General features: G+C 46.6%; 1 protein-coding gene across 1 annotated transcript in view; it reads right to left on the minus strand.

Annotated features, from left to right (window-relative positions):
* Positions 1 to 26173, minus strand: part of EVI5L (ecotropic viral integration site 5 like) — a 114757-nt gene extending 88584 nt beyond the window's left edge. The window contains 1 exon segment of the mRNA XM_030197155.1: positions 26138 to 26173. The gene's annotated coding sequence lies outside the window, so the exon portion shown is untranslated.
* Between the last annotated feature and the right edge of the window lie 926 nt (positions 26174 to 27099).

Genomic DNA, 27099 nt, shown 5'->3' on the forward strand with positions numbered 1-27099 from the left:
ACAAAGATGCACTCCATCTTTCAGCTCCTATTTCCTCTGCATCTTGTGCCACACCGGGGGGGGGGGGGGGGGGGGGGGGGGTGCCAACTGATAGTCTGCAGGGGGGCACCAGAGACCCTTGGCACGGCCCTGCCTGCGGCCTCAAGGTTCCCAGTTACAGAATTATTATGTTTTGCCTGGTGGCCTACACACAATTTCATTAAATGAATATGTCTGCGATGTCAAACACTGTTTTCTGGGCACAAAAGGCTTAGAAAATTAAACCCTGGGCATCACAGTTATGCAGTTTTCTTCCCCACTGCAGAAGAATGCTACCTCCAGAAATCCAGATCCTCTCCACCCAGAAAAATACAATCTACTATTCAAGATATTATCTCATGAATACTTTGCTGACTGATATCTGCACCAGCTCACTGATACAGCTCACTGACTGTGAAAAAAACAGATCTTCCAGAGCTGAGGTGGACATCTCTGGTCCTAAAAAGCCACAGAGGGGGGTAGGGTTTTCCCATCGTATGCAGGACATAGATTTGCATGTACTTCATCCACTGTATGCAAATTTCTCTAAGACAGTGGAAAGCATGAATACCAGATCAATCTGTGGCTCTAAAGGACCAGAGTTTCCCCTCCCCATGCTAGAGAAGTCACAAGGTTGGGAACAGGGCAGGATTAAAGCAGGGGCGTAGCCAGATAGCCAATTTTGGGTGGGCCTGAGCCCAAGGTGGGTGGGCATGGAATTCCCCCCTCCCCGGCCCCTCCAGTTTGCTCTTCTCTCCACCCCTCCCTGCCCACAAACCCCAAATATTAAATACTTGAGCTGGTAGGGTCCCTAAACTCTGCCAGCTGAAGATTTCCTACTACTACTTGAGCAGCCAGCACTCTTCCAAATGGTAGCCGGCAGCACTTGCCTCAAACTGATGCTGCTGCTGGCAGGCCATGCATGCTCAGTGCTTTAGCATGTGTGAAAACTGAGCATGTGCAGAAGGGCCGGTCTTAGCGTCAGCTCAAGGCAAGTGCTGCTGGCTGACATTTGGAAGAGCACTGGCTGCCCAAGGACAGAAAATCTTCAGCTGGCAAGGTTTGGGAATACCCACCAGCCGTAGTAAGAGTGTCACAATTACCTGTGGCTACACCACTGGATTAAAGCATAAGCAAATTAGGCACATGCCTATGGCCCGAATGCTTAGGAGTGGCCTTCTCCGAGTCACTCGTAAGGCATATTTTGCCCTGTTAAGTTAGCTGCTGGTAGAAAAAATAGTGGGCAGGGGGAGGGGGGAAAGGAAGGCTAGAGCCACCAACACACAAATGCCCTGTGCACGTCCTCCAGTCAGCGGAGGGGAGAGGGGGAGAAGTCAGCAAGCAAATCTTCTTAGCAGCTGCTTTCTCCTCTTTTGGTTTTCCTCAGCAGTCAGAATCACATGGGACCCCTTTTGGGGAAGTTTTAAAATGTATTTATATTATTGGGGGGGGCATTGTGCTTGTTTGCCTAGGGCCCTTGAAAGGATTAATCCTGCTCAGATTGGGAATTACTGCTTTGATGCAAGTGGAATTATGGCCCCATCACTGAACTAAAGTATAGCGACAAGAAAGCCACAGAAATATTACAACTAGGCAGGCTGCAGGTGCACATCACGCAGCCAATCAACCCTGCTTTGGTGGCTTCCTTATAACGAAACATTTGGACGAGGCAGTGCAAAGTATCTCCCATAAAATGAACCATCAGTAACACAAGGTTGGCAGCACAATGGGGGACCTCCAATCAACTAGAAAGGACTGCTCTGCTCTCATCACAACCTCCACAGAATTAAGCACAAAATAGTCTAACAATTAAAATGGACTAGCTTGATCAATTAATCAAGCAGCAGGAATGCACCACCAGAGAAGCAACCAAAATTAAAGCTGCCACCTCTGCCAAGAGGATCCTAAACTTTATTCAAACAGATGCTAAAGGAATGAATGTTCTGGAAGGTCACAATCAGTGCATTTTTCTAGCATAAAATGTACCGGTACTCAAATGCCAGGCCACTCTTCAGGGGTGGGGTGATCACTGAGGGACCCACCCCACAATGGCCAGGCCCCTGCAACCAGTCACAGAATCTATGGCAAGGCAGAATTGGTGTGTAGGGCCTGAGCTCTTTCATTAAAACTTGGGGACCATGGATCAATTTTAGCAGACAATGAAAAAGGTGCCGGTACTAAGTACCCCTAAGTACCCCCTCAAAAAAAGCTCTGGCCACAATAAAGGCCAAGGTTCCCCCGAGAAATCATTTCCCTAAATTCCATCTTCCTCTGGTGTTTAAGTCAACCTTCCTCATTCTCAGTGGCGTGAACCACCATGTCCAGCTAGGTTTATATAACATCAAAGCTCGGTTCATCAAGACAGATCAATCCAACAGCCACAAACAGTGTCTGCATCCTATCAATTTCACGTTTAGCAGTATCTAGCCAAACAGCCATCGGTAATTATTAGAAATACCCTGCCAAGGACACTATTTGTCAGAAAACCAAGGCTAACATTCTAAAAGTCATTATATTATTTTAATCACTGACCACAATCATCACTGCTCTTAGCATCTGGTTCCATCATGCCGTCCTGTATGTATTTATTAGAATTTATTTCCTGCCTTTGTGATGAAATTCACCCAAGGCAGTGTACCGCAAGAATAACCCAAACATAGACAATAGACAATTACAGAAGTTAACAAACAGTACAGATTATGGTATAGTGTATTAGTTACAATGCCAACACAATACACAATCAAGCATCTTAATAGACAGCAGAGGTGGAACATAGAGACAGACTGGGGTGAGACAGAAATAAGGGGTGACAGACTTAAGGAAAAAGTGCAGGAATTCGTTGCCGGAGAACGTGGTACGGGCGGTTAGCTTGACGGAGTTTAAAAAGGGGTTAGATAGATTCCTAAAGGACAAGTCCATAGACCGCTATTAAATGGACTTGGAAAAATTCCGCATTTTTAGGTATAACTTGTCTGGAATGTTTTTACGTTTGGGGAGCGTGCCAGGTGCCCTTGACCTGGATTGGCCACTGTCGGTGACAGGATGCTGGGCTAGATGGACCTTTGGTCTTTCCCAGTATGGCACTACTTATGTACTTATGTACTTATGTGATCTCAGTTAGGGTAGGAATGGATAAGTCAATCCTGCTCCAGTATATGCAGGAGTAGCCTAATGGTTAGTGCATTGGGCTTTGATCCTGGCGACCTGAGTTCCATTCCCACTGCTGCTCCTTGTGACTTAGGGCAAGTTGCTTAACCCTCCACTGCCCCAGGTACAAGAACAACTTAGATTGTGAGCCCTCTAGGGACAGAGAAAGTACTTGCATATAATGTGTACAGTGCTGCATACATCTAGTAGCACTATAGAAATGATCAGTAGTACAGAGTCATAGCGGAGAGATGAAATGAATTCTTTGCTTCGGTCTTCACCGAGGAAGATTTGGGTGGGATACCGGTGCTGGAAATGGTATTCGAAGCTGACGAGTCGGAGAAGCTTAATGAATTCTCTGTAAACCTGGAGGATGTAATGGGACAGTTGTACAAACTGAAGAGTAGCAAATCTCCTGGACCAGATGGTATTCATCCCAGAGTACTGATAGAACTAAAAAATGAGCTTGCGGAGCTATTGTTAGTAAAATGTAATTTATCCTTAAAATCGAGCGTGGTACCGGAAGATTGGAGGGTGGCCAATGTAGCACCGATTTTTAAAGCGAATGCTACATACCTGTAGAAGGTATTCTCCGAGGACAGCAGGCTGATTGTTCTCACTGATGGGTGACGTCCACGGCAGCCCCTCCAATTGGAATCTTCACTAGCAAAGTCCTTTGCTAGCCCTCGCGCGCCGATGCGCACCGCGCATGCGCGGCCGTCTTCCCGCCCGAAACCGGCTTGAGCCGGCCAGTCTCATATGTAGCAAACCAAAGATCAGGGAAGACACAACTCCAAAGGGGAGGCGGGCGGGTTTGTGAGAACAATCAGCCTGCTGTCCTCGGAGAATACCTTCTACAGGTATGTAGCATTCGCTTTCTCCGAGGACAAGCAGGCTGCTTGTTCTCACTGATGGGGTATCCCTAGCCCCAGGCTCACTCAAAACAACAACCATGGTCAATTGGGCCTCGCAACGGCGAGGACATAACTGAGATTGACCTGAAAAATTTACCAACTAACTGAGAGTGCAGCCTGGAACAGAACAAACAGGGCCCTCGGAGGGTGGAGTTGGATCCTAAAGCCCAAACAGGTTCTGAAGAACTGACTGCCCGAACCGACTGTCGCGTCGGGTATCCTGCTGCAGGCAGTAATGAGATGTGAATGTGTGGACAGATGACCACGTCGCAGCTTTGCAAATTTCTTCAATAGAGGCTGACTTCAAGTGGGCTACCGACGCTGCCATGGCTCTAACATTATGAGCCGTGACATGACCCTCAAGAGCCAGCCCAGCCTGGGCGTAAGTGAAGGAAATGCAATCTGCTAGCCAATTGGATATGGTGCGTTTTCCTACAGCCACTCCCCTCCTATTGGGATCAAAAGAAACAAACAATTGGGCGGACTGTCTGTTGGGCTGTGTCCGCTCCAAATAGAAGGCCAATGCTCTCTTGCAGTCCAATGTGTGCAGCTGACGTTCAGCAGGGCAGGAATGAGGACGGGGAAAGAATGTTGGCAAGACAATTGACTGGTTCAGATGGAACTCCGACACAACCTTTGGCAGAAACTTAGGGTGAGTGCGGAGGACTACTCTGTTATGATGAAATTTGGTGTAAGGGGCCTGGGCTACCAGGGCCTGAAGCTCACTGACTCTACGAGCTGAAGTAACTGCCACCAAGAAAATGACCTTCCAGGTCAAGTACTTCAGATGGCAGGAGTTCAGTGGCTCAAAAGGAGGTTTCATCAGCTGGGTGAGAACGACATTGAGATCCCATGACACTGTAGGAGGCTTGACAGGGGGCTTTGACAAAAGCAAACCTCTCTTGAAGCGAACAACTAAAGGCTGTCCTGAGATCGGCTTACCTTCCACACGGTAATGGTATGCACTAAGGTGAACCCTTACAGAGTTGGTCTTAAGACTCGACTCAGACAAGTGCAGAAGGTATTCAAGCAGGGTCTGTGTAGGACAAGAGCGAGGATCTAGGGCCTTGCTGTCACACCAGACGGCAAACCTCCTCCACAGAAAGAAATAACTCCTCTTGGTGGAATCTTTCCTGGAAGCAAGCAAGACATGGGAGACACCCTCTGACAGACCCAAAGAGGCAAAATCTACGCTCTCAACATCCAGGCCGTGAGAGCCAGGGTCCGGAGGCTGGGATGCAGAAGCGCCCCTTCGTCCTGTGTGATGAGGGTCGGAAAACACTCCAATCTCCACGGTTCTTCGGAGGACAACTCCAGAAGAAGAGGGAACCAGATCTGACGCGGCCAAAAAGGAGCAATCAGAATCATGGTGCCTCGGTCTTGCTTGAGTTTCAACAAAGTCTTCCCCACCAGAGGTATGGGAGGATAAGCATACAGCAGACCCTCCCCCCAGTCCAGGAGGAAGGCATCCGATGCCAGTCTGCCGTGGGCCTGAAGCCTGGAACAGAACTGAGGGACTTTGTGGTTGGCTCGAGATGCGAAGAGATCCACCAAGGGGGTGCCCCACACCTGGAAGATCTGTCGCACTACGCGAGAATTGAGCGACCACTCGTGAGGTTGCATAATCCTGCTCAACCTGTCGGCCAGACTGTTGTTTACGCCTGCCAGGTATGTGGCTTGGAGCACCATGCCGTGACGGCGAGCCCAGAGCCACATGCTGACGGCTTCCTGACACAGGGGGCGAGATCCGGTGCCCCCCTGCTTGTTGATGTAATACATGGCAACCTGGTGGTCTGTCTGAATTTGGATAATTTGGTGGGACAGCCGATCTCTGAAAGCCTTCAGAGCGTTCCAGATCGCTCGCAGCTCCAGGAGATTGATCTGCAGATCGCGTTCCTGGAGGGACCAGCTTCCTTGGGTGTGAAGCCCATCGACATGAGCTCCCCAGCCCAGGAGAGACGCATCCGTGGTCAGCACTTTTTGTGGCTGAGGAATTTGGAAAGGACGTCCCAGAGTCAAATTGGACCAAATCGTCCACCAATACAGGGATTTGAGAAAACTCGTGGACAGGTGGATCACGTCTTCTAGATCCCCAGCAGCCTGAAACCACTGGGAAGCTAGGGTCCATTGAGCAGATCTCATGTGAAGGCGGGCCATGGGAGTCACATGAACTGTGGAGGCCATGTGGCCCAGCAATCTCAACATCTGCCGAGCTGTGATCTGCTGTGACGCTCGTACCCGCGAGACGAGGGACAACAAGTTGCTGGCCCTCGCCTCTGGGAGGTAGGCGCGAGCTGTCTGAGAATCCAGCAGAGCTCCTATGAACTCGAGTTTCTGCACTGGGAGAAGATGGGACTTTGGGTAATTTATCACAAACCCCAGTAGCTCCAGGAGGCGAATAGTCATCTGCATGGACTGTAGGGCTCCTGCCTCGGATGTGTTCTTCACCAGCCAATCGTCGAGATATGGGAACACGTGTACCCCCAGTCTGCGAAGTGCCGCTGCTACTACAGCCAGGCACTTTGTGAACACCCTGGGCGCAGAGGCGAGCCCAAAGGGTAGCACACAGTACTGGAAGTGACGTGTGCCCAGCTGAAACCGCAGATACTGCCTGTGAGCTGGCAGTATCGGGATGTGTGTATAGGCGTCCTTCAAGTCCAGAGAGCATAGCCAATCGTTTTCCTGAATCATGGGAAGAATGGTGCCCAGGGAAAGCATCCTGAACTTTTCTTTTACGAGATATTTGTTCAGGGCCCTTAGGTCTAGGATGGGACGCATCCCCCCTGTTTTCTTTTCCACAAGGAAGTACCTGGAATAGAATCCCAGCCCTTCCTGCCCGGATGGCACGGGCTCGACCGCATTGGCGCTGAGAAGGGCGGAGAGTTCCTCTGCAAGTACCTGCTTGTGCTGGAAGCTGTAAGACTGAGCTCCCGGTGGACAATTTGGAGGTTTGGAGGCCAAATTGAGGGTGTATCCTTGCCGGACTATTTGGAGAACCCACTGATCGGAGGTTATGAGAGGCCACCTTTGGTGAAAAGCTTTCAACCTTCCCCCGACTGGCAGGTCGCCCGGCACTGACACTTGGATGTCGGCTATGCTCTGCTGGAGCCAGTCAAAAGCCCGTCCCTTGCTTTTGCTGGGGAGCCGAGGGGCCTTGCTGAGTCGCACGCTGCTGACGAGAGCGAGCGCGCTGGGGCTTAGCCTGGGCCACAGGCTGTCGAGAAGGAGGATTGTACCTACGCTTGCCAGAAGAGTAGGGACCAGTCTTCCTTCCCCCAAAAAATCTTCTACCTGTAGAGGTAGAGGCTGAAGGCTGCCGGCGGGAGAACTTGTCGAATGCGGTATCCCGCTGGTGGAGATGCTCTACCACCTGTTCGACCTTCTCTCCAAAAATATTGTCCGCACGGCAAGGCGAGTCCGCAATCCGCTGCTGGAGTCTGTTCTCCAGGTCGGAGGCACGCAGCCATGAGAGCCTGCGCATCACCACACCTTGAGCAGCGGCCCTGGACGCAACATCAAAGGTGTCATACACCCCTCTGGCCAGGAATTTTCTGCACGCCTTCAGCTGCCTGACCACCTCCTGAAATGGCTTGGCTTGCTCAGGGGGGAGCGCATCAACCAAGCCCGCCAACTGCCGCACATTGTTCCGCATGTGTATGCTCGTGTAGAGCTGGTAAGACTGAATTTTGGCCACGAGCATAGAAGAATGGTAGGCCTTCCTCCCAAAGGAGTCTAAGGTTCTAGAGTCTTTGCCCGGGGGCGCCGAAGCATGCTCCCTAGAACTCTTAGCCTTCTTTAGGGCCAAATCCACAACTCCAGAGTCATGAGGCAACTGGGTGCGCATCAGCTCTGGGTCCCCATGGATCCGGTACTGGGACTCGATCTTCTTGGCAATGTGGGGATTAGTTAGAGGTTTTGTCCAGTTCGCTAGCAATGTCTTCTTAAGGACATGGTGCATGGGTACAGTGGACGCTTCCTTAGGTGGAGAAGGATAGTCCAGGAGCTCAAACATTTCAGCCCTGGGCTCGTCCTCCACAACCACCGGGAAGGGGATGGCCGTAGACATCTCCCGGACAAAGGAAGCGAAAGACAGACTCTCAGGAGGAGAAAGCTGCCTTTCAGGAGAGGGAGTGGGGTCAGAGGGAAGACCTTCAGACTCCTCGTCAGAGAAATACCTGACGTCTTCCTCTTCCTCCCACGAGGCCTCACCCTCGGTGTCAGACACAAGTTCACGAACCTGTGTCTGCAACCGCGCCCGACTCGACTCCATGGAGCCACGTCCACGATGGGGGCGTCGAGAGGTAGACTCCCTCGCCCGCATCGGCGAAGCTCCCTCCGCCGACGTAGTCGGGGAGCCCTCCTGGGAGGCGACGACAGTCGGTACCGCAAGTGGCACCGACGCCGGTGACCTCACCTCGGGCGATGGACCAGCCAGCGCCACGCTCGACGGTACCGGAGGCGCAAGCACCGCCAGTACCGGAGGGGTAGGGCGCAACAGCTCTCCCAGAATCTCTGGAAGAACGGCCCGGAGGCTCTCGTTCAGAGCGGCTGCAGAAAAAGGCATGGAAGTCGATGCAGGCGTCGACGTCAGAACCTGTTCCGGGCGTGGAGGCTGTTCCGGGCTGTCCAGAGTGGAGCGCATCGACACCTCCTGAACAGAGGGTGAGCGGTCCTCTCGGTGCCGATGCCTACTGGGTGCCGACTCCCTCGGCGACCCAGAGCTCTCGGTGCCGACACGGGAAGGGGACCGGTGTCGATGCTTCTTAGATTTTTTGCGAAGCACGTCACCGGCGCTTCCCCGGCACCGACGAGGAGGACGTAGAATCCAGCCGTCTCTTCCTCGGGGCCGAGACCGAAGAGGGTCGATCTCGGGGGGGCTGTACCGCAGGAGCCCTCAGGGTAGGGGGAGACCCACCCGAAGGCTCACCGCCACCAGCAGGGGAGTGGACAGCCCTCACCTGCACTCCAGACGAAGCACCACCGTCCGACGACATCAGCAGACGAGGTCCCGGTACCACCGACGTCGATGCAGTCACCAGATGTCTCGGCGCCGATGCAGAGGGTCGATGCCTCGATGCACTGGCCGCCGAGGATGAAGGTCTGGACGCTGCAGACGTCGATGCACTCGATACCCCCGGTGCCGATGCCGACGAAGAGCCCGAGAACAAAAAGTTCCACTGGGCCAACCTCGCTACCTGAGTCCGCTTCTGTAAAAGGGAACACAGACTACAGGCCTGAGGGCGGTGCTTGGCCCCCAGACACCGAAGACACGAAGCGTGCCTGTCAGTGAGCGAGATTACCCGGGCGCACTGGGTGCACTTCTTGAAGCCGCTGGAAGGCTTCGATGTCATGGGCGGAAAAATCACGCCGGCGAGATCGAAAGACGAAATGGCGAAATTTGGCACCAGCAGAAAAAAGCGGGAAGGAAATTTCGACCGGGGCCTAAGTGAGGCCTACCCCGACGACGAAAGAAAACTTACCGGGGTGAAAAACTCGAACTAGAGGAAGGGAAAAAGCCAATAGAGGGTTTTTCCAACACTTTTGAAGAGAAACGAGTTGAAAAACGACGCGCGAGGTCGACTTTTTCGGGGCACGAAACGGAAACACAACCGTCCCGAGCGCGGAGAAAAGAAGACTGGCCGGCTCAAGCCGGTTTCGGGCGAGAAGACGGCCGCGCATGCGCGGTGCGCATCGGCGCGCGAGGGCTAGCAAAGGACTTTGCTAGTGAAGATTCCGATTGGAGGGGCTGCCGTGGACGTCACCCATCAGTGAGAACAAGCAGCCTGCTTGTCCTCGGAGAAAAAAGGTTCCAGAGAAGATCCGGGAAATTATAGACCGGTGAGTCTGACGTTGGTGCCAGGCAAAATGGTAAAGACTATTTTTAAGAACAAAATTACAGAGCATATTCAAAAGCATGGATTAATGAGACAAAGAGGCTTATTTTCAAAGCACTTAGCCTCCCAAAGTTCCATAGAAACCTATGGAACTTAGCCTCCCAAAGTGCTTTGAAAATATGCCTCAAAGTCAACATGGATTTGGATTTAGTGAAGGAAAATCTTGCCTCACCAATCTACTACATTTCTTTCAAGGGGTGAACAAACATGTGGATAAAGGTGAACCGGTAGATATTGTGTATCTGGATTTTCAGAAGGCGTTTAACAAAGTACCTCATGAAAGACTCCAAAGGAAATTGGAGAGTCATGGGACAGGAGGTAGTGTTCTATTGTGGATTAAAAACTGGTTAAAAAATAGAAAACAGAGAGTAGGGTTAAATGGTCAGTATTCTCAATGGAGAAGAGTAGTTAGTGGGGTTTCCCAGGGGTCTGTGCTGGGACCGCTGCTTTTTAACATACTAGTTACTCCCATCTCTAGGTCATTTATAAATGAGTTAATTAAATTTGCTGATAACACAAAGTTATTCAAAGTCGTTAAATCGCGGGAGGATTGTGAAAAATTACAAGAGGACCTTATGAGACTGGGAGACTGGGTGTCTAAATGGCAGATGACGTTTAATGTGAGCAAGTGCAAAGTGATGCATGTGGGAAAGAGGAATCCGAATTATAGCTATGTCATGCAAGGTTCCATGTTAGGAGTCACGGACCAAGAAAGGGATCTAGGTGTCGTCGTTGATACGTTGAAACCTGCTCAGTGTGCTGCTGCGGCTAAGAAAGCAAATAGAATGTTAGGTATTATTAGGAAAAGAATGGAAAACAAAAATGAGGGTGTTATCATGTCTTTGTATCGCTCCATGGTGCAACCGCACCTCGAATATTGTGTTCAATTCTGGTCGCCGCATCTCAAAAAAGATATAGTGGAATTAGAAAAGGTGCAGAGAAGGGCGACGAAAATGATAAAGGGGATGGGACGACTTCTTTATGAGGAAAGGCTAAAGCGGCTAGGGCTCTTCAGCTTGGAGAAAAGGCAGCTGAGGAGAGATATGATAGAGGTCTATAAAATAATGAGTGGAGTTGAACGGGTAGATGTGAAGCGTCTGTTTACGCTTTCCAAAAATACTAGGACTAGGGGGCATGCGATGAAGCTACAATGTAGTAAATTTAAAACGAATCTGAGAAAAAGTTTCTTCACTCGTGTAATTAAACTCTGGAATTCATTGCCAGAGAATGTGGTAAAGGCAGTTAGCTTAGCGGAGTTTAAAAAAGGTTTGGATGGCTTCCTAAAGGAAAAGTCCATAGACCATTATTAAATGGGGAAAATCCACTATTTCTGGGATAAGCAGTATAAAATGTTTTGTACTTTTCTGGGGATCTTGCCAGGTATTTGTGACCTGGATTAGCCACTGTTGGAAACAGGATGCTGGGCTTGATGGACCTTTGGTCTTTTCCAGTATGGCAATACTTATATATTTATGTAGAGTGTTCCAGAGTGCGTGGATTGCTTATAGTTCCTGGTTTGTTCTTTTCTTATAACACATCAACAAGCTGAATACACTCTTCTGTTTTCAAATCTCTTGTGTATTAATTGGATCTTTTTTGTATTAATGTTGTATTCTAATACTCTTGGTGCTCTTAAACCTTACATTTATAACTAATAGGAGGAAAAGACCTCAAAAGTCCCTGGCAGCAAGTGTAATATCTATAGTGCCAGCTCATATTGGACTTAGTTCCTATCATTGGCCACAAAAACCTCCAAGAAAAATTTGTGTACATATTATTATTTGTATATTTGTGAATATATCATGCATTAAATCTTTTCCAAAAGGCAATTAAGCAAAGAGACTCTTAGCTCTCTCATGCCCAACGGGGCTCTCCGTTTCACTCTTCAAGCAAGCTTCATCGGGGGACTAAGTGTTCCAATCATTTTTTTTCAGTTTGTACTCGATACCCAACATGGCGCTTACTGACTGCAGAATGCCAACCAGCTTGTTGACGAGTTAGACTCAATTTCAGCAAAAACAAATGTTTATGAATATAGATTTTGTTCCTTTCTTACCCAGTTTGTGAAGAGTACAGAGCATCAGTCTGACCTACCTGTGAGCTAAAGGCAGGACACTTTCCTCTAATGCTGTATTCAGCATGACTGTCGGCTGCTTAGACAGATGTCACCCAAAAATCCAGCCATAAACAATGCTTCGAGCATTCCTTGTCCTCAACAGAGAAACCTCAAGAGAAGAATCAAACCTGAATCTCCAAGGCAGTAGTACGAATTGCTCCCATTGGTCTGGCCCCCCAAATGATCAATAGCGATAGTTTCCAATGGTACCACATTTTGTATCAGAACGACCCAATCCCAGCCTAAACTAGAAACCCATTACATATTATGCTGCAAACGGATAAACCTGCAAAACTACAAAATGAGAACTAAAGGTTCTACAGACTGGACAATACATATTAACATGTGTTTGAGTTAATAATTTTAAAAGCAAGCAAAAGTTTAATCCAATTGGTAATTTCAAAAACAAGTCTAAAGTGCAGAGGATGTTTTTTTTTTCTAAGCTTCAGCTTGTGACTGAAGTTCTATAAATGGTCATTGCGTCTGAAAATGTCTATGAGAACAACACAGGAGGAGCTGCGTTTTCTCAGTGACTAGTTATCACCAAGAGATGTGAAAGCAAGACCAAAAATTCCCCATTTTCTTAAAAAAACAAACAAACCCACACACAAACAAAACAACAACTTATTTCCATGAAAGTTAAGGCGGAACCAACTCTTTACACAAGCAGTGTGTGTGTGTGGGGGGGGGGGGTCCTTCTCAACTTGGATGTCACTAGGAGTCAAATGTTAGGAATTAGCAGATTAGTATTATGAGGGTTCGCTTATGAATTCTACGTCGGCCACCATTGCTTTTCCCAGCACAAGAAAATTTGTTTCCTCATGAAAGAGAATCAACTAGTACCCAGTTTCGGATCACACAGCTGACCTACCTTTGCGCACGACATAGTAATATAGTAGATGACGGCAGATAAAGACCTGAAGAGTCCATCTAATCTGCCCAACAGTCACATTCATTATCAGTTCATGATTAAACCAACGATGAATGTGGTATAAAATATGTATACTTGATCCTGATATTTCTTTGCCATTTTCGCCCAACACTAGCCTTACATAGTAACATAGTAAATGACAGCAGATAAAGACCTGAATGGTCCATCCAGTCTGCCCAACAGTCACACTCATTATCAATTCATGATTAAATCAACAATGAATGTGGTGTTATATACTTTATCACGAATCTTTCTTTGATGTTTCTGGGACATAGACCATAGAAGTCCATCCGACCCTGTCCTTATGTTCCACCTACTGGAGTTGTTGTCAAAGCTCACTCCAGCCTATCAAACCTGTCATTTGCGGTACCCAAACTGCAAACGTCTGCCCAGCACTGTCCTCGGTTCTGGCTACTGAAGTTGCCATTGAAGCTCTTTCCATCCTATCCTAAACTGGATTGCCATATACAGTCACAGACCTAAAAAATCTGCCTGGCACCAGCCATAGTTCTTTCACAGCCGAAGTAGCCATCCAAGTATCACTCACACATCCACCCCCTGCAGCCATTTAAGGTTGTTTTTTTTAACATTTATTTTGTTTTCTACCATCTATTTTCTAAATAGGGTTCCTCTGTGTTCATCCTATGCCTTTTTGAATTCCGGCACTGTTTTTGTCTCCACCACCTCCCTCGGGAGGGCATTCCAGGCATCGAAAAAGTATTTCCCAACATTATTCCTAAGTCTACCACCTGCAACCTCACTTCATCTCCTCTAGTTTTACCATTTCCCCATCCCCGTTCTCATCTGTATATTAATACCCCTGTCCCAGACATATTCAGATCTTTTATGTCTCTTCTCATACATCTTTTGGCGCAAACCTCATACCATTTTTGTCGCCTTCCTCTGAAATGCTTCTTTTACGTCCTTAGCAAGATACGGCCTCCAAAGCTGAACACAATATTTCAAGCGATGCCTCTGTAGAAGTCATTGATGAGTCCCCAAAATCTCCCTTCTTCTGTGGGTTATGTTTCTCTTTATGCAGCTTAGCATCCTTTTGGCTACAACCACTGCCTTGTCACACTGTTTCGTTGGCTTGAGATCCTCAGACACTATCACCCCAAGATCTCTCCGTACATATCAGCCACTCACCTCCTAGTACATACAGCTCCCCTGGATTTCTACTTCTCAAGTGCATCACTCTGCACTTTTTCAAATTAAATTTTAACTGCCAAACATTGACTATTCTTCTCATTTCTGCAGATCATTTCATGTTGTCCACTCCCTCTGAGATGCCCACTCTGTTGCAAATCTTGGTATTGTTTGCAAAAAGACAAACTTTACCTTCTTTTCTAACCCTTTGGCAATGTTGCTCACAAACGTATTGAACAGAATCGGCCCCTTCACTACTCAACTTTCTTTCCTTCAAGTGAATTCCATAACCACCATCCTCTGACATCTGTCAGTCAACTAGCTTCTAATTCAGTTCACCTCTCTGGGTTCTAACTTCAGCCCATCAAGGTTATTCAAGATCCTCCTATGAGGAACCGTGTCAAAGGCTTTGCTGAAATCCAAGTAGACTACATCTAGTGCATGTCCTCGAGCCAATTCTCTGGTCACCCAGTCAAAGAAATCAGTCAATCAGATTCATTTGGTGCTATTTTCCTTTGGTAAAAAAAACATCTTGCCTCAAATCTTGTAATTCATTAGAGTCCAAGAAATTCACTATCCTTTCCTTCAGCAGCACCTCCATTACTTTTCCAACCAGTGAAGTGAGGCTTACAAGCCTGTAGGGTTTCCCACGTCTTCTCTGTCACCACAAGGGACCACATTCGCTCTTGTCCAATCCTGCAGAACTCTCCCATCTCCAAAGATTTATTAAACAAATCTTTAAGAGGACCTGCCAGAACCTGAGCTCCCTCAAAATCTTAAGATGGATTCTGTCTAGTCCAATGACTTTATCCACATTCAGTTTTTCAAGTTTTCATAAACATTTTTTCAGTGAACGTGCGATATCTGTTCCATTCTCAAATGTACTTTTGTCAGCTGGCCATGCCCTTCTCCGTGATTTTCTTCCATGAACACAGAACACAGTATTTACTTCCTCAGGTACAAAACATGCTTGTTGGAAGCCGAGATCTGCTTCTTCTGTGGGGTGGATTTATGACATATCCAAAACCCAACAGAACTACTTCTTCGCTTTATGATTAACACATTACATTACCGTTAATTTCTATTCCGCTCACACCAAATGTTTTTTTATTTTGGAGCTGTGTGATAGTATTTTGTCCTATTAGGCTGGTTATCCTGCTCACTCCTCCTGTTCTGGAAACAGATCCCCATGCTCTTTGCGACCGAGACAGCCAGAGAACCTCTGAAGAAAGCCCAAGTAGCATTTCCATCTACAAACCACCACCACCAGAAAGCTATATAAACTTGATCATTTACCCACATGCAGAATCAGGATTTCACTGTGGAAAATAATCAGAGGCAAATTAAAGCCACGTATCAGTTTGTACATACTTTTTAACAGAGCAGAGAATGACAAGATTCTGACTTCCTGCAAGTAGAAAGTTCTTTTTATAGTAGGAGTGAAGATCCCCCAAGGGACATTTTCTCTTCTCAAAAAGAGGCCTGTGTTAGGAAAAACATAGTTCCCCTTATGTTAGTCTTTCACTTCTTCATATCCACAACACCCACCTGGAGGTGGCAGGACACAGAAAGGGCCACGGATCTATTAGCCATTTCCCTAAATTAGCAGCAGCTGGTTTTAAAGCAGGACCATTTTACGAAAAAAAATAATAACCTGGTGGGTGTTCACTGGTCTACGGGAAGGACTGACCTCTGACTTGGAGACATCTTGATGTGAGGAAAAGATTATGCTGAACAGACTCAGATACCACTGAATTTAAGTACGTCCAGCTCCCTTCTCTTGTAAGTCATCCCCTTTGCTGGTAGCTACATAGCGCCCCTGTGAGGAAATTCTCCAATTTAAAAAACAAAAACAAATTAGATGAGCACCACACTTGGCATTTTTCTATGACACAGATCAACATTAAACCACAAAACCAAGACAATTCTGAAGACAACCCTGTGGCACATTGATCAAGGTACGTAAAAAAAGGAGAACTGCAACGCACCTGTGCCACTAAAACAAACGACCGTTCTTTGAAACATGAGAAAGCGAACACCTAAAAGAGCGGATGGTGCCCTGCAAAGAATCACAGTACCCTTCCGTCCTTTACTTCAGGCTTTTACCAGTCCAATTTAGAGGCGATGCAGCAGCAAAATTATGCAAACTGAAGGAAAAAGAGATTTAGTAGCATCTCTGCAGAAACTAGATAGGAACTTTGGACAGCAAACCTCTGCTCCTATACCACCGCGGTAAACAAATGGTAGATTTTCAAGCTCACAGTTTCTGGATTTTAACCATGGCCACCAAATAGCCAGATTTTTGCACTTTCAGCTCTCACAGAGAGAAAATGGAAGTCAGGGCTCAGCATGTGTTTTGCCTGTAGTCATTAGACAATAGCGGAGGCAGCCATTGACAGTATTTTCATAGAAAGAATATCTCCCTAAGCTTCCTGCTCCGTTTTTCCCTGTGTGTTAAACAATTTGAAAAAAGGCCTCAGCTGCAAGTCAAAGACACCAATTGGAAATCCTCATTCAGAGGTAGAAATTTGTCCAAAATTTGGGCACCTGCTGTCATCCTGGGCCTAAAAGGAACAGAGCTTGGGTCAGGACCAAGTGGAGCTGGTCTACACAGAAGGAGCCAGAAGGAAAGAGGCTGGGCAGAGTGAAACAAGCTGAAGGGAGGCTGGAAGTGATGGGAGATAAGAACAGAGACAACCCCCCCCCCCCCCTAAATGACAAAGCAGGCAAAACAAAAATGAAAACATTTAAGCCAAACCTTTCCTGTTAGCTCTTAAACATTTTGGTTGGTGCCTAAGTTCTCTAAAATATTTTCCATCCCTTTTACAGGCAGGCTCGATACACAACACGTGAAAGGCCAACTGCAGCAGACTGTCTTGAGGAAAACCTAATCACCTGCCATGGGAGGCTGTAATCTCAGACATGGCTTTCGTTTGAAAAAGGAGGCGTTGACACTGGACTAGGATTCCTAAATCATCCTGGGATGCAACCTGAAGACTCCCTAGAACCACCACCGACTCTTTGCAAATTCAGGGTTTGTCATTTTATCTCTCTGCACCTCAGTTCTAATCCCCGGCTCCATCACTTTATCACCTGATGGTCTGAGAACTCGGCTGAAAGCAATATGATTTTCCTGGCTAGTAAAAGTGGTACTCAGTAAGAAAATCTGACTTATGAGCGCTCACACCTTTTTAGCAGTTCAAGTGAGTTATATGCGGTGGTATCACATGGATCCCACTGCAGAAATTTCACACCTGCAGTTGTGTTATTATCAGGTTGGCAGACTCAGGAGTAATGTTAGGAAGTATTTTTTCACGGAAAGGGTGGTGGATACGTGGCATGCCCTCCCGTGGAAGGTGGTGGACATGAAAACGGTAATGGAATTCACACATGCGTGGGATAAACACAAAGGAATCCTGTTTAGAAGGAATGGATCCATGGAATCTTAGCGGAGATTAGTTGGCAATGCTGGTAATTGGGAAGCAAAACCGGTGGTGAGTAGACTTCTACAGTCTACGCCCTGATCATAATTGAATAGATATGGCTGGGCTGGAGTGAAAATTTTAAGGGGCTTCGACGTTAGCTTCAGAACATTTAGTACAGGAACAGTGCTGGGCAGACTTTTACGGTCTGTGCCCTGAGAAAGGCAGGAACAAATCAAACTCGGGTATCACAAACCATGTAAAATGAATTATCTTGTTGGGCAGACTGGATGGACCGTTCAGGTCTTTATCTGCCGTCATTTACTATGTTACTATGTCACTACTAGAATGAGTACCACCCCTAAACAAAGGAATGATTTCTAAATCTGATAGCGTTTGCAAAAATCAGAGCTTCCTTATGACTTCACCCCTCAAAAGACCACTTGCAAGCTTGTGGCCCTGCTGCCTCCCAAGGGATGAAAGAGCAGGGATTTATTTTATGTATTTATTTAAAAACCACACTATCCAAACTGACCGAGGCAGTGTACGATACAGGAACGTACACAATCATTGACACAGAAACAATACATACTCAAACGCAAACAAGCAACATTTAAACAAATTGTCAGCAAGCAGCCTCCTGCAACACAACTTCAGAAGCCTGAATAATAAAAAAAAAAGCGATTTTAGCTGTTTCCTAAATTGCAGAATTGGTGACTCCACTTGCATTACCACTGGAAAAGTATTCCAAATCGAGGCAACAGCAATGTGAAGCATAACAGACCCCAATCCTGCCAGTTCTATTCCAGGGAAAAGAGGGAACACAAGGTAGGAAACAGAGTAACACATAGACAAGCCTAATCCTCAAGGGCTGGAACACATGATACTGGTATACATTCTCGGTGACATCCTTTAAACCTACATAAGGATCCAACAGGGCAGACCATACAAAACCTCCTGATGCTACCAGGTAGGCAAAAAAGCTGAAGCTATTTTCAACGCATCCTTCTCTCCTTGCCACAAGGAAGGACACAGTGACGTCACAGAGCTAAGGGAGGGCGTCTTCCTCCGATAACCTCCTCGCCTTGTCTTCCAGTTCAAATAAAGGCTCCAGTGTAAATGGCAAGCCTGTGTGATAGGATAATCCTCGGGTCACCTTGTACCGAGAAACACAATAACGTTTTTGCTTTTCCGGAGACAAAAGGCTACTGTTTGCCACAGAAAAGTGGAGAAATGCAGGATGTTTCCATTTCTGCACTTCTGTCCATATCTGGAATGTACTGCTACCTGGCCTCTGTTACTACAGTTTATTACATCCAGTATTTATATAATAGATATTAGGATCTATTTACTGCCTTTTCAAACACATTCACCCAAGACATTGTATAGCAAGAATAATCTGAACACAGGCAATAGACAATTAAAGCAGTAAAAATATTCAAATTAAAACATGTTAATAGACAGCAGAGGGGGAAGCGGAGACGGAACATACCAACTGATTAGAGAGTAACAGGAGTTAAATAGAGATAAGGGTGAATAACTTCAGGAAAAATTGCACATGAAGTTAGAAAAGTGGCAGGAAAATGATTTCAGCTTGATAAAATGCCAGTATGAGAACACTTAAATCTTAACTTAAATGACTGCTTGGCAGCTATCTCAACAGTCTTAGTAGGACTTATTAACCGAAGCAAAAAGAAAGCTGACAATCAGGACACATATAGGAGAAAGCAGGAACTGAAGAAACACATGTACAGTGGGTGGGTGGTCTCCTGAAGAAGCACTTTAAGATACGTATTCTCATACTGGCATTTTATCAACGGGAGGTTTTTTAGACCGGTGAAGAAGTTCACAAGGCACTGCATGAACAAAATCCGCGACAAAAAAACGAGCATCTGAGGTCTTTTCCTCCTATAACTACTTGACTTAAGAAAATAATCTAGGTTAAACTTGCAATTATTTATACTTAGAATATTCTTTTCAGCAAGTTACTTGCCACCTAATAATTCAACGATATGGTGTTCACTTTGAAAAACACCGTGTTTCACCCCGCTCGAGCACATAGCTTCACCGCATACATTACAGTGTGAGTTAAAATTACTACAAAAATGATAACCACATTCCGATGCCAGACACAGCAAAGAACATTTTACAAAAAAAGGAATGTCAGTGCCCACTTAAACACAAAAATTGGACTACATACAATCCAGTATGAAACAGACTAAAAAAAATATTCAAATAATTAGACATCCCAAGGAGTATTTTATTTTTTTATTTATTTAGATTTTGCTCACACCTTTTTCAGTAGTAGCTTGGATATTTCTCTGTCCCAGGAGGGCTCACAATCTAAGTTTATACCTGAGGCAATGGAGGGGTTAAGTGACTTGCCCAAGATCACAAGGAGCAGCAGCACGATTTGAACCGGCCACCTCTGGATTGCAAGACCGGTACTCTAACCACTAGGCCACTCCTCCACTAGCAACATTCCATGTAGAAGCCTGCCCTTGCAGATCAGCAATGCGGCTGCGCAGGCTTCTGTTTCTGTGAGTCTGTCGTCCTGCACGTATGTCCTGACTCACAGAAACAGAAGCCTGCGCGGCCGCGTTGCTGATCTGCAAGGGCAAGCTTCTACATGGAATGTTGCTAGTGGAAGAGCAACATTCCATGTAGAATCTCAAATAGTAGCAACAGAATCTAAAACTTATTTATTGATTTAGATTTTGCTCAAACCTTTTTCAGTAGTAGCTCAAGGTGAGTTACATTCAAGTACTCTGGATATTTGTCTGTCCCAGGAGGGCTCACAATCTAAATTTGTACCTGAGGCAATGGAGGGGTTAAGTGACTTGCCCAAGATCACAAGGAGCAGCAGCACGATTTGAACTGGCCACCTCTGGATTGCAAGACCGGTACTCTAACCACTAGGCCACTCCTCCAGTAGTGTTTTTAATGCACCTTTAAAGTTATGGCGCGTTAAACGCTAGCACGCCAATTAATTCATATAGGAGCATCAACCATTAACGCGCATTAGAAACGCTAACGCAGGTCCAAATGTCTTAAGGCAACAAAAGAAATAAAAATAAAATGGTAATCCGCTATGTTGACTGACATTTATAAAACTCAAAAATAGATGAAGGTAACTCTTAGGTGGACTTTAAATGGTAATTTGCTGTCATGGAAAACATATCTAAAAATGGCCCTTATCTTACAGAAAAGAAGCGCTTAACGGTAAACTACGTACGCGGAGGGAGCTTTACAAAATATAGGGCCCCATTTACTAAGCAGCATTATAGGCACGGTTAACGTTTTTAATGCGCGTTAACTATGTACGTGCCTACAAACCCTAACGCACCTTAGTAAACAGGGCCCAAATTGTCTATGGTAAAAGACACGCTCTTAAGGGCCCTTTTACTAAGCCACATAGGCGCCTACAAACGCCCAATGCCCGTCAATTTTGAGTTACCACCTGGCTACCGTGTGGCCCTAGCAGTAATTTCATTTTTGTTACATTACATTTATTACATTTATATCCCACATTTTCCCACCTATTTGTAGGCTCAATGTGGTTTACATAGTACCGGAGAGGCGTTACAGACTCCGGTGTAAACAAATACAAAGTGATGCTGTGGTAAGATAAAGTTCATGTGGTACAGCCACACTAGGGAATCGTACAGCGGAAGAGTTGTGTTATGTCCATTACGTACTTTAGTTTTGTTGTGTTGCAGAGATCAGGCATTTATGTTGGATCGATAGGGTATGCCTTTTTAAACAGGTTAGTTTTTAGTGTTTTCCGGAAGTTTAGGTGGTCGTTCGTAGTTTTCAAGGCTTTTGGTAACGCGTTCCACAGTTGTGTGCTTATGTAGGAAAAACTGGACGCTTAAGTTGATTTGTATTTGAGTCCTTTGCAGCTTGGGTAGTGCAGATTTAGGTACGTCCGTGTTGATTCGGATGTGTTTCTAGTTGGTAGGTCGATCAAGTCTGTCATGTATCCCGGAGCTTCACCGTAGATAATTTTGTGAACCAGAGAGCAGATTTTGAAAGCAATGCGTTCTTTGATTGGGAGCCAGTATAGTTTTTCACGAAGAGGTTTTGCGCTTTCAAATCGCGTTTTTCCAAAGATAAGTCTAGCTGCCATGTTTTGAGCAGTCTGAAGTTTCTTTAAGGTTTGTTCTTTGCATCCCACATAAATTCCATTGCAGTAGTCTACGTGGCTTAGTACCATTGATTATATCGGGTTGCGAAATGTTCCCCTCGGGAAAAATTGTTTCACGCGTTTGAGTTTCCACGTTGAGTGGAACATTTTCTTTGTTGTGGATGTCACTTGGCTCTCTGGTGTTAAGTTGCGGTCGCTAAGTTTTTGACGCACGTTCACTAGACATGCTGGAAAATATTTTTATTTTTTGGCTCGCGGGAGGTAATCATCATTCTACGCACATACCTAGGTCAATGGCTGGCTGTAAGGTCTCAGACCCAAAAGGGGCGTGCGGTAATTTTCGGCAAAATTTTTAAAAAGGCATTTTTTTTACAGGTGCGCTGAAAAATGGATTTGCGTGCACCCAAAACACGCGTCTATACTACCGCAGGCCATTGTAAAAGGGCCCCCTTAGTGTAAATGGAAAAAACCACTAAGGAAACTTACAAGTCAAAAGCATCTATCAGGAATAAAACGCATTGCCGACAAAAAACTTCATGAACAGAGAAGACGCTACCTGGACGCCGTTCAAACAAAGAAAAATGTATCTGCCTGCACGCACTGCTCTTTCCAATAGCTGACATATTCGTGTGCATGCGATTGGGACCACGGACATATTCGTGTGCATGCAATTGGGCCCACGGTAGTACGATATGTACGTGTTGATGGTTAGATTTGTTTATATATTTCTCACTTTTATTTTGTTTTGTGGATTTTCTGGAGATGCAAATGACATGACAACTTTTTAGGTAGGATTCCGTTTGGTTTGGATGTCTTAAAAAGCATAGTTTATACATATGTTTCACATATGTTTTACGTGTTAACTGATTTTTATAATGTATTTTTTAGACCCCCCTGAGGCAGGCCAGTACGGCCGAAACACGAGTCGTGTCGGGTTTCATTTGCTGTAGAACCATTTGGAAGATTCAATAATGAAAATTATGGACACCGTTTTTGAGAGGTTCTTTTTGTCTCCTCTACTGTTTTGTGCTTGGTGCACGATCTGAACAGAGACGTAGGACCCGTTTCACAAACACTGTACTTGTGAAGGAACCCTGTTATCAGGCTCAGCACTACGGCACAATCCCGGTTTTCAGAAGACAGCAGCAGGCATTACAGGAACATTATACTGTGTGAGGCACTCTCTGCCAGCCAAGCTCTGCACAGGGGCACAGACTAGGCCAGAGCAGGACAGGGCCCAACTTACTTCCCAGTGCAAAGCCGTAGACTAGGGAGAAGACGTGGAGGGGCATAATCGAACGCGAACGCCCATCTCCATGGGCATCTATCTCCAAGAACGGGTACGTGAAGGAGCGGGACAAACCGTATTTTCGAAAAAGATGGGCGTCCATCTTTTTTTTCGATAATACGGTTTGTGCCGGGCAAACGCATCGGATTTATGCGAATTTGAGCTGGGTGGTATCGTTTTTCAGCGATAATGGAAACCAAAGGCGCCCAGCTCAAAAACGAACAAATCCAAGGCATTTGGTCATGGAGGGGTCAGGATTCGTATTGCACTGGTCCCCCTCACATGCCAGGACACCAACCGGGCACCCTAGGGGGCACTTGAAACAATTAAAAAAAAAAAGTAAAATACCTCCCAAGTCCTTAGCTCCCTTCCCTTGGATGCTGAGTCCCCCAAATCCCCCCCAAAACCCACTGCCCACAACTCTACACCATTACCATAGCACTTATAGCTGAAGGGGGGCACCTAGATGTGGGTACAGTGGGTTTTGGGGGCAGTTTGGAGCGCTCCCATTTACCAGCACAAGTATAGCAGGGGGGGGGAATGGGCCTGGGTCCACCTGGCTGACGTCCACTGCACCCACTAACAACTGCTCCAGGGACCTGCATACTGCTGTGATGGAGCTGGGTATGGCATTTGAGGCTGGCATACATTCTGGAAAAAAAAGTTGTTAAAGTTGTTTTTTTTTTTGGTCAGAGAGGGTTAGTGACCACTGGGGGAGTCAGGGGTGGTCATCCCCGATTCCCTCCGGTGGTCATCTGGTCATTTAGGGCACTTTTTTGGGACTTGTTCATGAAAAAAAAGGGTCCAAAAAAGTGACCTAAATTCGCGCTAAAAACATCTTTCTTTTTTCGATTATCGGAAGAGGGCGCCCATCTCTCCTCAGCTGATAAACACGCCCCAGTCCCGCCTTCACCACACCTCCGACACGCCCCCGTCAACTTTGCCCGTTTCCGCGACAGATTGCAGTTGAAGACGCCCAAAATCAGCTTTCGATTATACCGATTTGGCCGCCCATGGGAGAAAAACGCCCATCCCCGATTTGGGTCGAAATATGGGCGTCTTTCTCTTTCGAAAAAAAGCTGGATAGTAACATAGTAACATAGTAAATGACGGCAGAAAAAGATCTGCACGGTCCATCCAGTCTGCCCAACAAGATAAACTCATATGTACTACTTTTTGTGTATACCTTACCTTGATTTGTAGCTGCCATTTTCAGGGAACAGACCGTAGAAGTCTGCCCAGCACTAGCCCCGCCTCCCAACCACTAGCCCCGCCTCCCACCACCGGCTCTGCCACCCAATCTCGGCTAAGCTTCTGAGGATCCATTCCTTCTCAACAGGATTCCTTTATGTTTATCCCACTCATGTTTGTATTCCGTTACCGTTTTCATCTCCATCACCTCCTGCGGGAGGGCATTCCAAGTATCCACCACTCTCTCCATGAAAAAATACTTCCTGACATTTTTCTTCAGTCTGCCCCCCTTCAATCTCATTTCATGTCTTCTAGTTCTACCGCCTTCCCATCTCCGGAAAAGGCTCGTTTGCAGATTAATACCTTTCAAATATTTGAACGTCTGTATCATATCACCCCTGTTTCTCCTTTCCTCCAGGGTATACATGTTCAGGTCCGCAAGTCTCTCCTCTTACGTCTTGTAACACAAATCCCATACCATTCTCGTAGCTTTTCTTTGCACCACTTCAATTCTTTTTACATCCTTAGCCTCCAAAACTGAACACAATACTCCAGGTGGGGCCTCACCAACAACTTATACAGGGGCATTAAAACCTCTTTTTTTCTGCTGGTCACACCTCTCTCTATACAGCCTAGCAACCTTCTAGCTACGGCCACCGCCTTGTCACACTGTTTCGTCGCTTTCAGATCCTCAGATACTATCACCCCAAGATCCCTCTCCCCATCCGTACATAACAGACTCTCACCACCTAACACATACGTCTCCATGGATTTCTACTCCCTAAGTGCATCACTTTGCATTTCTTCGCATTGAATTTTAATTGCCAAACCTTAGACCATTCTTCTAGCTTCCGCAGATCCTTTTTCACGTTTTCCATTCCCTCCCGGGTGTCCACTCTGTTACAAATCTTAGTATCATCCGCAAAAAGGCAAACTTTACCTTCTAACCCTTCGGCAATGTCACTCACAAATATATTGAACAGAATCAGCCCCAGCACCGATCCCTGAGGCACTCCACTACTCACCTTTCCCTCATCCGAGCAAATTCCATTAACCACCCTCTGGCGTCTGTCCATCAACCAGTTCCTAATCCAGTTCACCACGTCAGGTCCTATCTTCAGCCTGTCAAGTATATTCAAGAGCCTCCAGAATTTTGGGTACCAACCAGTCTTTCGGAGCCAGAGAATCCTGCTTTTTCTCCCCCCCCCCCCCCCCCCTCTCTTTTCAGGTTCTGCTTTTCTCTGCTCTTTCCATCAATGTGGCATAGGTACCCAGTCAGTACCTCTCCTGAGCCCATCAGTGGTGGTGGTAGCAACAACTGAATCTCCCTCTATCTAGCCACACCTGCAGCAGTTGTATCGTCACTATTACAAAAAAAACAAAACAAAACAATAAAAATCAATGAAAACTAGGGGATCTGATGCCCGCGGGCTGAATTAAGACCAGATATTCGATGCCAGGCCATGCAATAAATATCCAGGTAAGTGGGTCAGCAGGAAGAAACCAGTCACTGGCTGACATTCAGATCGGTGCCCAGTTAGCTTGGCAGATAATGCTAGGACAGTCTTTTTGCTGTCTTAAATTTATCCGCGTACTTAGACAGTGAATGAACTGAATATCGCTTCTAATCAGTTACGTTCCGGCTCTGCCTCCCAGACCATCCTGGCACTAACCAGTCAGGGCCTGGGTATTCAGCAGTATAACAACCACTTACATGCCCCACTCAATATTACCAGATGGCCAGCTCAGCAGGGTTTAACCCCTAGTGGAATGAAAACTTATCAAGACAGCAGACGCGAGACAACAGGCTCGGGTCCCTTCAAACCTGAAACGTGTCAGGTTTTGGCATGACGCTCACCCTGCCACCGATCTTGCAAACTTAGAATAGCCTGAGCCTCTCTGGCAGCAGCCTCTTCTTACCAGTCTCTTCCTGGTGTGACCAGGATCCCCCTGCTTGCTTTCTCAGAGGGATCCCATTCATCCTGACACAGACAGCAGTCTCCCTACTGGCTCACTCCCTGGGAGGAAAGCTGGCTGCTGGCTGGGAGGCTCCTTGCCCACACTGTTTACCTTCAGCCTGCAGGTATGTGAGTCAGACAGCATTACAGGAGAATGTTCATCTCGCATACCGCCCTCTCATAATGCAACTGGGTTCAAATTTCACAGTCCCACAAACAGGCCAGCGGAACAGAAAAGCACAGCTAGCTAGCAATCCCAAATCCCCCTGCTTTTTAAAGGAAACTAGGGCGCCTGTGGGAAGGATGAGGGAGATGTTTATAAGGATCATAGCAGTAACTTCGTATTACATTTTTCAATATGCTTTTTTGTTTGTTTGTTTTAATATTTGGGGATCCAGCCTCAAAAAGCACATCCAAAGTGCAGCCAGGAGATGGGTTTGTGTCCTGAGCCTAATTCTGCTCCTCAGGCCGGGCAGGAAGGCAGCATTGATAGTCCCTCCTTACCCTCCTCTCCGGGTGGGGTGAGAGGGGGTCTCAACATCAGTGATACCTTACTGGCTGGTTTCAATTACTTGTAAATTAAGACCAAGTATCTTGGTGCTTGGCTTTAGATATTATCACTCAATAGAGATCAATAGAGCAATATTCCACCTGCATAATCCTATGAACACATTCTAATGCACTTCTCCAACCCTTCACCCAGGTTCCCTGTGTATCTCTCTCTAGAAAGTCAGCATGACCCAGTTCAGTGCTGAAAATAAAAATGGCAGTAGAGCTGCTTCTTCCTTCCAGGGCCGCCGAGAAACTGGGCCGGGCCCAGGGCAAGGCTGCCCCCGGGGCCCTGGCCCCGCCCCCCTCCATCCACCACCGGGCCAGGCCCCCTGCATTGAAATCACAGCACCTCTCACCTCTGTGTGAAAGCGC

The sequence above is a fragment of the Microcaecilia unicolor genome, chromosome 3 (assembly GCF_901765095.1).
Source record: "Microcaecilia unicolor chromosome 3, aMicUni1.1, whole genome shotgun sequence".
NCBI classification, from domain to species: Eukaryota; Metazoa; Chordata; class Amphibia; order Gymnophiona; family Siphonopidae; genus Microcaecilia; species Microcaecilia unicolor.